Below are 14,447 nucleotides of genomic sequence, written 5' to 3' on the forward strand. Positions count from 1 at the left end.
ATCATTCTCTAGATTTTGAACTTAATACTATTATATAAGAGCTATTTTGTTTACTAAACACAAGATTTTTAAAAAATATCATACATCAAACAGATAAGTTCCACAGTCAACTAATTATATCTAGGTGATATTTATTAACATAAACCAACATAATAGAGTGATTATGTCCTTTTCAAAAAGGAGCATATTCATGTTCTTGTACCAATGACTAGTAAATAACTTCCAGTTAATAAACAAAATTAATTTTAAAAGATTTTATCTCTTAAGCAAATCTATATAGATACCAAGTAGATTAGGAGTTGCCAGGTAGATTAGAGGGAAAAATGGAGTGACTGCCAATGGGTACAGGGTTACATTGTGGAGTGGTGAAATGTTCTAAAAGTAAATAGTGGTAATGATTGTACTACTCTGAATATACTAAAAACCAGTGAACTGTACACTTTAAAAGTGAAATATATCTCAATAAAGCTGTTATTTTTAAAAAGTTAAAAATATTTTTTCTCTAGATTTAAATATCTAGATTGCAGAAAACTGGGGAAAATCATAATACACTATGGTATAGCAACTCAAGACTCTGAAAATGGTCAGTACCCTCATCATCCATGATGTTCTTATTCTAAGGTAATTATTCACTAAATCTTTATAAACTGCTATGCCTTAATAGAGGATTCTTTTTCCATTCTGACATTGCTGGCTATTAAAATAAATTAACCTGAACTACTCAGTCTTACCTCCACAGGTAGTTTCTGCTTTTTCTTTATGCTTGCCTAAAGGCTCCTGTTACAAGCTACAGATCAGAAACTGAGTCTTCTGGAAGAAACACAAAAGCCTCTATAAAAGACTATACAAGTACTCCTAATAGATGATAGCACAAAGACATTACCCGTGAATGCAAATTTCTTGGGATAATATGAACATCATAAAAAAGACAATTTCAGAACATACCAAGTGACCATGTCAGAATCTCTAGGATTTCTTTCCAGTCCAGAAGCAAACAACTTAATAAAAGTAGACTGCTTATTCTAAAACCAACAGAACAAAGTATCCTAGATGTTTGAAAAGATTATTTGTAACATTTTTCTTTTCATGCTTTTCTACTAATTCTCACAGTCGTTTCTTCCTTACTATGGATGATGTGGTAGGGTAACTGCTCTGTACTGGTACCCTGGAAAACTTGCATGTCTCCACACAGGCCACTTGGGTAAGCCCAACAATAGGCTGACCTAAGCCTTGACAGAATGCCCTGTGTTCCTTCAGAATATGGAAAAATAGGCAGACTTGTGAGGTGCTGCTACAAGGCTATTTCTTACCTACCTCCATATTTTGTGGGAGCCTGCTAGAAAGCAGTTTCTCATCCACCTTCCCTTGTTCCATGAGGTCTGAGATTCACCACCTTGCCACTCCTCAGGATATGGCTGTAGGCTAAAAAGTTGCTTAGCTACAGGGTAGAAACCTTTCCTCAGCAATAGAGTACCCATCACTCATGTTAACCTATCTGGCCCCGTTTGGTTTCAGTGTTATCCTGCAGGATGAGGGTCATGATGAGCTGATACCATGCTGATCATCCATTTGTCTATGTAATTAATAAACTGATTGAATCTGTCAGCATGCTTGACAGATAACTTGACTGCATCTAGGCTCTGCCCATGCCTAGTCTCATCTTTTCCCTCAACCTAAATAGTATATGTATAGTCCTCTTGATTAACCCTTAAACTAACTCCCTACCTTACCCCTACCAAACTAGATATTTCCCCTCAAGGAAAATACCGTCTGGTCACACTGGGACCACGTCCATCCACCTGACATGAGTTTTTGTGATTTTCTGTTTATCTCAAAACTTGGCCTTGGGCATTTATATCTTGATGGCTTTTCGTACCTCCATTTTCACTTTATAGCTTCAGAAACAGTTCCTCTTTAAAAATTAACAGTGGTAAAATCTGATGAGTATCAATAGTCTTTTTATCCAATACATTCTTACACCCTCTGGAATTATTTAGTTTGCAGAAACTTAGGTTACCCCTTTTTGACTATCTACAGCCACGGCAATTTTTACTTAATTGTTTTACTCATCAAGCCAGTCTTAGAATTTGTCAAAGCCTCAACCCAAATACAAAATCCTTCAGGAATGAGACTTAGTACAAATATATGGGCAATATTATATATTTTAATTATTGTCATGTCCTCCATAGTCCTATGACAACCTTTGCAATTTTTGCTGAACTCTATGCAAGGTATCTCTTCCCAAGAGATAACTGAGAATTCCTTTCTTATTTATTCACTTTTGTTACAAGTAATTCCTCTTTTGTTTTTGAAACTACATGTGGCTATCCTAGTTTTTATTTCCTGAATCAACAACATATTTACTCATATTTGCCTCATTAGAACCTAACTTGAATATACACATAATAACTCTATGTAACAATGTAATAATTAGATGATTTAAGATGCTTCCTTCTGATGTCTTCCAGGAGATTACGATAACTTGGAAGTGTCTGAAGGGACACTGATCTCCCTGCATGGGGGTTACAAAACTTGTAAAAGCTATCAAAACTTGGTTAATAATGCCGACTGAAAAGAGAAATAAAGCCATAAAGCCCTGGAAGTATAACAAACTAAACTAAAACAATTAATCCAAGCAGTTACAGGTTAACAACATAGCTTTAGATTTCTTAACGGCACACCAAGAAAAAAATATGACATATTGCTAACATTCCCTGATGAACGTGGAGGGAAGTTTGACTAACCTATAGTCAAACTGAAAGAAAAGACAATTTCACTAATCCAAAGTAGACTCAGAAGGACCCTTGAGATCTAATCTCCTGGTTAAAGTAAGGAAATCTTTGGTGATCAATTTAAAGTGACTTCCAGTCTCTTCTTATCATCATCCTGGTTATTCTTGTCTCACAGTCTTCTAATGCCTGGTCTCCAGAGTTGTACATGCCAGTGCACAGATGTTATTTCACTGATGGTACAAAAAATTATTTTCCAAAGGAAGGAAAAATAAAGAGATTCTGATATTCAGTCAGTCAGGCCAAATGCCAAGTCCTTCAGTCAGATTTCCTACAAAGGTAATAGGCTGTACAGCAGTGAATACATAATCATCTGCTATATTTCTACAGGACCAAGGGATGGCCAAAATAGGGGAAGGGATTGTTAAAATAAAACTCTGCCAAGTTCCCAGTCTGGGCACTCAGAAGTGTTGACCATATGTCCCTGATCTTAACAAACACTCATATCCCAACTCATATCTCTTTGTTAAGCAATGTCTGTGCTTTTCTGACATAAGCAGAAAATAAAACAAAAGGGAGAATTTCCGGTCTCCAAATGAACTAATCAGAACTTAATGCCAAGAATTAGGCATGGGGGCTCATGCCTGTAATCCCAGCACTTTGGGAGGCCAAGGTGGGTGGATCACTTCAAATCAACAACCTGGACAACATGGTGAAAACTCATCTCTACTAAAAATACAAAAATTAGTAAGGGGTGGTGGCAGGTGACTATAGTCCCAGCACTTGGGAGGCTGAGGCAGGGAAATCTCTTGAGCCTGGGAGGTGGAAGCTGCAGTGAGCTGAGATTGTGCCACTGCACCCCAGCCTGGCTGACAGAGTGAGACTCTGTCTCAAAGAAAAAAAAAGTATTTTATTGAACAAACTATAAAATAATCACAGTTAAAATTCTAGAGATTAAGATGAAACTAAAACTGAGATTAGTTTGCATAGGGTATGCCAGAAACCCCCACATAATTTTAGATGTGAGTGTCAAATCTGGCTTTGAGCTTCAAGAAACAAAAATTTGGCCTAAGACAACAGTGCTTCCAAGACAAAACAGACCAGTTGCTCCAAAGAAGCATACTTTTTTTCCACGAGTAACATCAGGGAGAAACTTCTCCTCTGAGTCCTCATAATGACAATATTACCTGACATAATGGACAGTACCTGATATGACAGACACTGTCCTTAAGAGTGTCCAAATAATCAAAGCAACACTTTATTACTTACAGCATTTGCCAATTTGAGCCAAGGGCACACTACCAAAGTTCAATTAAGAAAATGCAATTATGCAAAGGAAGAAAGTACTAATGTACAAATATAGAATTGTCTGACATTCAGACTTAATCCAGAGATGAAATCCAAAATATCTAGAGCTGCAATTCTTTAAAAGTATATGTATGTAAGAATTTTATGTCCTTCCAGCTAAAAAACAAAACAAAACAAAGAAAAACCATTCATTCATTTAACATGTATTTATTCACCACGTTCTAGGGGGATACAATGGTAAACAAAAAAAAAAGAAAAAAACATGGTTTCTTCTCTCATGGAGCTTTTAATCTTGGGGTAGCACAGACACCAATCAAAGAATCACACAAATAAATATAAAATAACAACACAAGTATATGAAAGAGGTAAATGGTGCTATGAGTGCATACAACAGGGGAAAGTCATCTGTCAGGGAAGTGTGGAAGGCTTTCCCTGAGGAAGTTGTGAATAAACTGAGATGAGGAGCTTTTCTGAGAAATAGGGGATAGGGAAAGGACCTCTGCAAATGAAGAAATAGGATGAGCAAAACTTCTATGTAGAAGAGTATGACATACTATAGGAACTAACACAAGGCCAGTGTCACTGGGTCATAAATGTGAATTACTTCAATTCCTCAGGAGTTATTTTTATGTTTGTCAGGAAATGGTGGCCACCAGGGCAAACCAGTTGGGTGATGGTAGGGGATTTGGAGTTATAAGATGCTATAGGTTTGTTTTTTTTAAATCGAATAGCATTTTTTTAAGTGCTCAACAAACAGTCCAAACTTTTTATTGTACATATTTTTCAAAAGCTGGGCATGGTAGTTCATGCCTACAATCCCAGCACTTTGGAAGACTGAGGAAGGTGAACTGGTCAAGCCCAGGAGCTTGAGACCAACCTGGGCAACATGGTAAAACTCTGTCTCTTCAAAAAATACAAAAGGAGCCAGGTGTGATGGTACATGCCTGTGGCTCCAGCCATTCTGGAGGCTGGGGTGATAGAACCACCTGAGCCTGGGAGGTCAAGGCTAGAGTAAGCCGTCATTGGGCCACTGCACTTCAGCCTGGGTGACAGAGATGCTGTCTCAAAAAAAAAAAAGAGGTAAAAAGACTTAACCATATGAAGCTAGAAAATCATATAAAGCCAGAAAATGGGTCCTTATTTCATCTCAAGGTCCCAGATAAGTTGATAAAGAGTGGTTCAGGGTTGGGCACAGTGGCTCATGCCTGTAACCCTAGCACGAGGTGAGTGGATCACCTGAGGTCAAGAGTTCGAGGCCAGCCTGGCCAACATGATGAAACCCCATCTCTACTAAAAATTTGTATTTTTAGTAGAGATGGGATTTCATCATGGCATGGCGGTGCTGCCAGTAGTCCCAGCTAGAGAGGCTGAGGCAGGAAAATCGCTTGAATCCGCGAGGCAGAGGTTGCAGTAAGCTGAGATCATGCCCCTGTACTCCAGACTGGGCAACAGAGAAAGACTCTATAAAAAAAAAAAAAAAAAAAAAAAAAAAAAAAAAGAGTGTTTCAGTTCAGGGGAACAGCCCACCAGATAAAAGCCTCTACATCAAAGCCAGTAGGACAGGGGTAGGGGGCCAGGAGGTGCGAGAAGAGGAATGCTCAAAGAAATGAAAACTATTTTATTAATAAGGTTTGCAGTTCAAAAAAGAGCTGAGCACCACCAATATCCAGAAGAAAGAGTGGAATATAGTGAAGCAGGTGACTGCCAGAACAGGAATTTCTACCTAAAGAGGTTCCAGACAATAACCAAATGAACTCTCTTATTTAATGAAGACCTACGGTTCTGGCAAAGTGAGGTCACCTGAACCTGGAAATTAAAACAGGAGTGTTAAACAAGAATAACCAGCAATAAAAGATTTTTTAAAAGGATTACTTAAGGCTTTAAACTTAAGTGGCATGTTAAAACTAATTATTTAACATCATAGTAAGGTAGAACAAAAAGCTCTAGAACCAGAAAGATCTGTATTTAAATTCTGCTTCCCAATGTACTACCTGTATGAACATGAACAAATTATGCCATCCTTCTAACATTCAGTTTCCTTCTCTACAAAATGGGATGAATTCATCACCCTTACCACTGCAGAGTTGTTTAAGGATTAAGTGAGAGAGAAAGTTAAGTAATTACCTAGCATTGTACCACCTAGTAGACAGCCCTCAATGAAAGCTTCCTTTCCCCTTGTGACTTACCTTAAGTATACATATTTGAATAGAATTACTATGCTGGACTACAAGTACTTCCACAGGAATTAACTGGGAAAGGATATAAATCCAAGGAGAAGGGATTTTTTTTTTTTTTTTTTTTTTTTTTTTTGAGTTTCGCTCTTGTTACCCAGGCTGGAGTGCAATGGCGCGATCTCGGCTCACCGCAACCTCCGCCTCCTAGGTTCAGGCAATTCTCCTGCCTCAGCCTCCTGAGTAGCTGAGATTACAGGCACGCACCACCATGCCCAGCTAATTTTTGTATTTTTAGTAGAGACGGGGTTTCACCATGTTGACCAGGATGGTCTCGATCTCTTGACCTAGTGATCCACCTGCCTCGGCCTCCCAAAGTGCTGGGATTACAAGCGTGAGCCACCGCGCCCGGCGTGGAGAAGGGATTTTAAGAGGAAATTTCTCTTATTTTCCTTCAGAGAATAACAATGAAAAACTATCTGGAATAGGTTAAAAAAAAAAAAGGAAACTGGAATAGACCAACTTTGGAGTCTGTTCCTGAAAGATTTGTACTTTATTCCATCTCTATGCAACACTCAGCAGCAGTATGTATGAACACCTCCCATATCCTCAAAGTCTCCCCAAGGCAATAAAAAAACATAAAATGGAGCATGACATCTAGTGTTCACAGGGATATGGTGACAATAGATGTTAATGATGATTCAAAGTAACCAAATAAAAGATAAATCAGCAACTGTCTGTTTAGGAAAACAGAAAGGCATGCTATGTATTCTATTCACAAAGATTTCCTTCAAAATGTTTCCAACAAATTGGGTTTTGATAAGAAAATATCTGACAATTATTAATTCTCTGCCCCTATCCAATGCAAGATGGAAGCAGTAGTGCGGAACATTAACCTAGAAAATTAAGAATTTAAAAATATATCCATAAGCGCATTTCGGCCGGAACCGCCATCTTCCAGTAATTCACCAAAATGACGAACACAAAGGGAAAGAGGAGAGGCACTTGATACATGTTCTCTAGGCCTTTTAGAAAACATGGAGTTGTTCCTTTGGCCACATATATGCAAATCTATAAGAAAGGTGATATTGTAGACATCAAGGGAGTGGGTAGTACTGTTCAAAAAGGAATGCCCCACAAATGTTACCATGGCAGAACTGGAAGAGTCTACAATGTTACCCAGCATGCTGTTGGCATTGTTGTAAACAAACAAGGGCAAGATTCTTGCCAAGAGAATTAATGTGCATTTTGAGCACATCAAGCACTCTAAGAGCCGAGACAACTTCCTAAAACGTGTGAAGGAAAATGATCAGAAAAAGAAAGAAGCCAAAGAGAAAGGTACCTGGGTCCAACTGAAGCGCCAGCCTGCTCCACCCAGAGAAGCACACTTTGTGAGAACCAATGGGAAGGAGCCTGAGCTGCTGGAACCTATACCCTATGAATTCATGGCATAATAGGTGTTAAAAAAAAAATAAAAGACCTCTGGATTGTAAAAAAAAAAATATATATATATATATATATATATAATCCATAAGCTTGTACGCTTGACATCATGAAGAAAACCACACTATTCCTAAAATATATTATACTTCGTCATAAGCAGAAACAGACTATTACGTGAATAAACCAAACTGTGAATTAGCTTGCCATAGTTTTTTTTTTTGAGACATTTTGAAAATTATTCTTTTTATATTTCATTTACTCTCTTTGATATCTAAGCTAGAATTGATTTACTTTCATTACCTTTCCAATTATCCTCTTGATGTAGGCTTTCCAGTGCAGACTGGAGAACTAGAAATTCCACAGAAACAAATCTCAGATAAAATTCCCTTAGCATATGAGTATCAGAAAATAATCTTCTAGGTGTCATGATATCAAAACAAAAGTTTTAAAAGTTGATACTTTCCACAATATTTTCATATAGCAGTTCTCTAGAAATGCTTATTGGATGAATCTACAATGAACCAGAATGAAACAGCCTGTTATCTAGTAATATCCCAAAAGGGCATTTGGTCTGTAAATATCTAGTATCTCAATCCAGTTTCTGCTACTAGATCAACTATAATTATAAGGTACTGCAACTGGGAGATGTGGGGGAGTAGACTTTTTAAAATAAATGTTCCAAATTATTACTTTGGCCTAACAATTCAGCCAAAGTATGCTTCTTCAATTCTGCCTTGGCCCATCTCAAGTCATTTTTGGTATCCCTGAATGTCACATGGTCAGGGATTGCATCATTCAGTTACCATGATATCTAAACAGTGTAATTTAAAATCTAGCCAGGCACAGTGGCTCATGCCTGTAAACCCAGAACTTTGGAGGGCTGAAGCAGGCAGATCGCTTGAGCCCAGGAGTTCAAGACCAGCCTGGGCAACATGGCAAAACCCTGTCACTAACAAAAATACAAAATTTAGCCGGGCGTGGTCATGTACTCCCATAGTCCCAGCCACGTGGGAGAATGAGACAGGAAAATCTCTTGAACTGGGGAGGCGGAGGTTGCAGTGGGCCGAGATTGCGCCATTGCACTCCAGCCTGGGTGACAGAGCCACCCACGTTTCAGAAAAAAAAAAAAAAAAAAAAAAAAAAAAAAAAAAAAAAAAAAAAAGTTGTGCACTGGGTAGCCAAGATGTCATTCCCAAAGTATACACCGTTGCACCTGGCGACTATGTCCTCGACCCAGCCGAATAGGAAATATTTCCGGAAACCTAGCGCCCGCAAACCAAGCGGTTGGCTATTAAGAGCCCAGCTGAAACCTGCTTCAGTACAACGACCCTAACCGCCGAGGGCTGATCGAAGATCCTGCCTTGATTCGTTAGATCTATGCAAGATCAGCAAATGTCTATCCTAATTTCAGACCCACTCCTAAAAACTCACTCTTGGGAGCTCTGTGTGGAATTGGTACCTTCTTCTGGTATTATGTTTTCAAAACTGACAGGGATAGGAAAGAAAAATTTATCCGGGAAGGAAAATTAAATCAAACATTTAACCTGTCATATTAAGTCTGGCAGTGATGACTATATGTAGTCTTGCTTAAATAAATTGTCTATTAATCATTAAACAACAACAACAAAAAAAAACAGAATATCTTTTCTTTTTTTTATTATTTGATTTTTTTGAGACGGAGTCTTACTCTGTCTCCCAAGCTGGAGTGCAGTGGTGCAATCTTGGCTCACTGCAGCCTCTGCCTACCGAGTTCAAGAGATTCTCCTGCCTTAGCCTCCCAAATAGGTGGGATTACAGGTGCCAGCCACCACGCCCAGCTATTCTTTTTGTATTTTTAGTAGAGATGGGGTTTCACCATGTTGGCCAGACTGGTCTTGAACTCCTGACCTCTGGTGACCGACCCGCCTAGGCTTCCCGAAGTGCTGGGATTACAGGCGTGAGCCATCACACCCAGCCCAAAAATAGTTTTTCAAGTATGAAAAACCGATGTCATTTAGGTGCAGTGGATCACACCTGTAATTCCAGCACTTTGGGAGACCAAGGCCAGCAGATTCCTTGAGGTGGGAGCTTGAGATCAGCCCGGCCAACATGGTGAAACCGTCTCTACCAAAAAATAGGGAAATTAGCCAGATATGGTGGCACAGGCCTGTAGTCTCAGCTACTCAGGAGGCTGAGGCAGGAGAATCATTTGAACTTGGGAGGCAGAGGTTGCAGTGGGCCAAGATCGCACCACTGCACTCCAGCCTGGGTGACAAGAGTTAGACTCCGTCTCAAAACAAAAAAAAAAATTTACTCTTACTATCTGAATATTCATTTTCAAATTTAAGGTATTTTAGATATAACTTGGAATTAAAATCTTTTTGTGTGACTGTATATGTTGAAATTTTCTCAATTAGATGAAGTATAAATGTACATTAATGCAAGAGAATGAAGCATAAATGTACATTAAGATGAAGTATAAATGTACATTAATGCAAAATATTCTTTTGCTACTTTATGTACGAAAAAAATTAATTTTCAAATGGGCAAATAATAGTGTAATAATATTGAGAGAGTTAGCTAGTGACTTTAGGAAGAATATTAAATTCTTTTTCAGATGACAAATAATTATAAAAACTTTAATGAAAAATACAAAGCAGAATAATAGAGATTTTATATCATAATTTTAACTGCAGTTAGTTGTTTTTCATACCAGTATTCATAACACTAAACAAAATCATTTCTAAAGACTATGTCTGATTTTTAATTATTTTATTCCATAAACCTTTTTTTCTTCCTTTTTTTCTGAGACTAACTCAAAATCCATGAATATTCTAAGAGAAAATCTTATCTGGGGATTCTTCATTTTTTGTAGACAAAAGCAGAATGTTAACTCTGTCACTTCAGAATTTCATGAGGAGGAAAAAATCCAAAGTTATGTACAACATAATCATTTTTGCTCTAGATATCATATATGTATATACATATTTATATACACACATATATAAACACAGACACACAGAAAGATGTTAAGAGGAAGAAAGTTCCTCCACCTATTTTGTATTCCACTAACTTTAATGGAAAGTGACCTTCTATTTAGTGTCTGTACGTGCATTACAGCAATCACAGGAACAATGCAGCAAGAGGCAGCACTGAGAAATTATCATTACTGCACTATAATGTCCTACTCTTAAAATAAGATTACCAATATTTCTAAGAATAAACTATAATAACTTCAGGGATAACATTTCGTATCTTCACATACGCCAGAAGTTTATGATGAAGATACTAACTTCTGTTCCAGCTTTGACAAATACTGGTTTTCACACTTGGCCATTTGGCATTCAGAAAAGAAATATTCGGCGCACTAAATGTACAGCCAAAATGTGTAGGTAATTCCTATATCAATGCATTATTTACTTCCATTTTCATGTGCTTACACAAAACATAATTTTTAAAGAGGATCTTATATTTTCTAAGGGTGCAGAAATCAATTAACAGCCTCCCTTATGGGTCTAACAGAAGATATTATAAAAAACTCAACCCCACACAGAAGCACCAGTGATCAAATAACATTTTATTGTTAACTACCAATAATCAAGAAAAATCCATGCAAGAAAGGTATTAGTTCTTCTGATCTCTATGCATTGTCAATGAATTCCCTTCACAGGCTGAAACTTGTACACAACAGAATTGCTTTCTATAGCTAAAAACTTACAGATCTAAGTTAGCTAGACCTGATTTCACATTCTCTTAAAATATAATGTAAAGATTATTTACGTCCTTATACACTGAAATTTTAGAAAAAGGTATATTTTAAGATTTAGACAGAAGTGCACAAGATAAATTTATAATTACTAACATGAAATTGTCTGTGATTCAGTAATATCCAAAATGAAAAACACTTATAAATGTCCAATATCCCAATCCAGTATCTGATACCAGAGTAACTACCATTATGAGGCAATGGAAAGAGTACCAAGATAGATTGTGATTCTCACTCAGCTGTTTAGTCATTTTGGACAAGTTATTTGCCCTTCCAAGTCTGTTTCCTAAACTATAAAATAAATATATTAATATCATCTCTGTCTATATGCACCAAATGGAGTTATAGAAATTATAAACTATGATATATGTGAAATATTGCGTATCATGAGGGTTCCAAATCTAGGTTCTTTATTTTCTTTTTTTTTTTTTTTTTTGAGACGGAGTTTCGCTCTTGTTACCCAGGCTGGAGTGCAATGGCGCGATCTCGGCTCACCGCAACCTCCGCCTCCCGGGTTCAGGCAATTCTCCAGCCCCAGCCTCCTGAGTCGCTGGGATTACAGGCACGTGCCACCATGCCCAGCTAATTTTTTTTTGTATTTTTAGTAGACACGGGGTTTCACCATGTTGACCAGGATGGTCTCGATGTCTTGACCTCGTGATCCACCCGCCTCGGCCTCCCACAGTGCTGGGATTACAGGCTTGAGCCACCGCGCCCGGCCGGTTCTTTATTTTCATACCAACTTTATGAATAGACTGTGATTGATTTTTATGTAGTTTTATGTTTACTTTTAATGTTTACTCTCTTTAGAAATTAGTTGGGACTTGGTTATTTGTCACTCAAGAATGTAGATATGATTTACAAAAGTATATTAAGAGTTATCTCAAGTATTAGTGTTAAGCTAGAACTCAAATTACAAACAAAACAAAGTAAAAGAAAATGAATATAATATCATTTATAATACAGAAAGCTTGTTCTTTGCCAAGAGTAATAATAATCTGCTGAAATTGTTATTGTTAGTCACTTAATAACTACTTTCTTGGTTGGTACACATCAGCAGTAGTCAAGTAACACCTCCTAGAACCCAACCACCAAAAAAAGGTAATCAGGAATAAGAATATCCTCAGAAAGCTCTACTGTATAAACCAGAACATAGATTAGGAAGGCAGGTACGAGGACCAAGTAAAAGATAGGACTAACTGAATTTAAGATATTAACATGCAATGAAAAGAAGTATATCTACCAGAAATATGGAGGTGAGCAGTTTGGTCAGCCATGGAAGCAGTGAAAAAGGAAAGGTACAAAACACTATCATGTAAGCATTACCCAGGAGAAAGGATATCCTGTAAGGCAGACTGATGTAAGTAACTGCTTGACAAGTATATTATGGAGATGGGATTATCACTTTATCAGAGTTAATGCCATTTCAAACTTCTAGTCATTTGTAATCAAATACCTTGTTGTTATCTCATGATCTTGTTCAGTAGGCAACTATTGAAATTTGGTTTTCCATTCAGCATTCTACATGGAAAGAATATACTCAGTGATGTAAATTTCTAGTCCTTATTTTACTTGAATAAACTAGCATTCTCTTGTGATGGGGATGTATATGCTCAGATAAGAGTATGGGCTCTGTAGTCAGGTTACTTTGAGTTCCTACTAATTTACTTTGTGATCTTGGGAAATTCACTAATCTGTTGTCTGTTTCCTCACGTGTACAAAGGGGGTCTAATAATAGGACCTATTTCCCAAGGCTGTTGTGAGGATTAAACAATTCATGTGGCCAGGCATCAGTGGCTCATGCCTGTAATCCCAGCACTTTGAGAGGCCGAGGCAGGTGGATCACCTGAGGTCAGGAGTTCGAAACCAGCCTGGCCAACATGGTGAAACCCCATCTCTACTAAAAATACAAAAACGAGCCGGGTGGAGTGGTAGGCACCCGTAATCCCAACTACTCAGGAGGCTGAGGCAGGAGAATGGCTTGAACCCAGGAGGCAGAGGTTGCAGCAGTGAGCCGAGATTGTGACACTGCATTCCAGCCTGGCTGACAGAGTAAGAAGTATAAAAAAAAAAAATTTGCCGGGCGCAGTGGCTCAAGCCTGTAATCCCAGCACTTTGGGAGGCCGAGGCGGGTGGATCACGAGGTCAAGAGATCGAGACCATCCTGGTCAACATGGTGAAACCCCGTCTCTACTAAAAATACAAAACATTAGATGGGCATGGTGGTGCGTGCCTGTAATCCCAGCTACTCAGGAGGTTGAGGCAGGAGAATTGCCTGAACCCAGCAGGCAGAGGTTGCAGTGAGCCAAGATCACGCCATTGCACTCCAGCCTGGGTAACAAGAGCGAAACTCCGTCTCAAAAAAAAAAAATTAAAAAAAATTTTTTTTTAAATTTCATGTAAAGCACTTAAAATAGTACCTGTCATATAGCAAGTGCTAAACAAATGCTAGCCTTGTTATTATTTTTGAACATGAATTAACATTTCTAAGTCTGATCGCTCTGACACTGATCAGTTTCTAAATCTGAAAAACTAAAGCAGGGCTACTGTGTTGTGTAACTCCAAGGGCGTCAATGCACAAGAGAATAGAGTTCTCTGGCAGCTCTGAACTGAAGGCACAACCTGGTAAATTCAAGGTCACCCACCCATGAGGTTCTTTTCAGTAGCTAATCTGTCCAGGTGAAAAACTGACTTAATATGTAACAGTCATAATGTCTACCATAGAGAGGCAGATGCCCTAAATAAGTGAAGCACACCCTGAGTGGTGAGTTTGCCAAGAAACTATGAGTGACAAGGCTGTGGAAGGCAGAGAGCTCAAGTCAAGCCTTAAATGCTTCAAATACAGATATTTTAAAATATCCTGTCAGGCAAAAACAACAGTATAGGCAGATTTTAAGCCTGAAGGCCACCAGTTTGCAAACCCTTACAGTACCCTTTCATTCAAATCTTAAAATATTTTAACTTAGGATAACATATATCCTGTGACCTATTTTTAACCTTTTTCTTTATTGCTCTGTAACTGTCCCTTCTTTTGTCCTCCCTTGGCTTCCA

At 38.1% G+C, this 14,447-nt stretch overlaps 1 protein-coding gene and 2 pseudogenes across 1 annotated transcript in view; 2 read left to right on the top strand and 1 right to left on the bottom strand.

Annotated features, from left to right (window-relative positions):
• ZC3H6 (zinc finger CCCH-type containing 6) overlaps positions 1–14,447 on the bottom strand; it is a 62,511-nt gene that overhangs the window by 41,400 nt on the left and 6,664 nt on the right. The gene's annotated exons all lie outside the window — the stretch shown is intronic.
• Positions 7,167–7,662, top strand: LOC116526928 (annotated as a pseudogene).
• On the top strand, positions 8,835–9,275 carry LOC116526929 (annotated as a pseudogene).

Source organism: Sapajus apella, unplaced genomic scaffold (assembly GCF_009761245.1).
Source record: "Sapajus apella isolate SASKATOON/1434 unplaced genomic scaffold, GSC_monkey_1.0 scaffold52, whole genome shotgun sequence".
Taxonomy (NCBI): domain Eukaryota; kingdom Metazoa; phylum Chordata; class Mammalia; order Primates; family Cebidae; genus Sapajus; species Sapajus apella.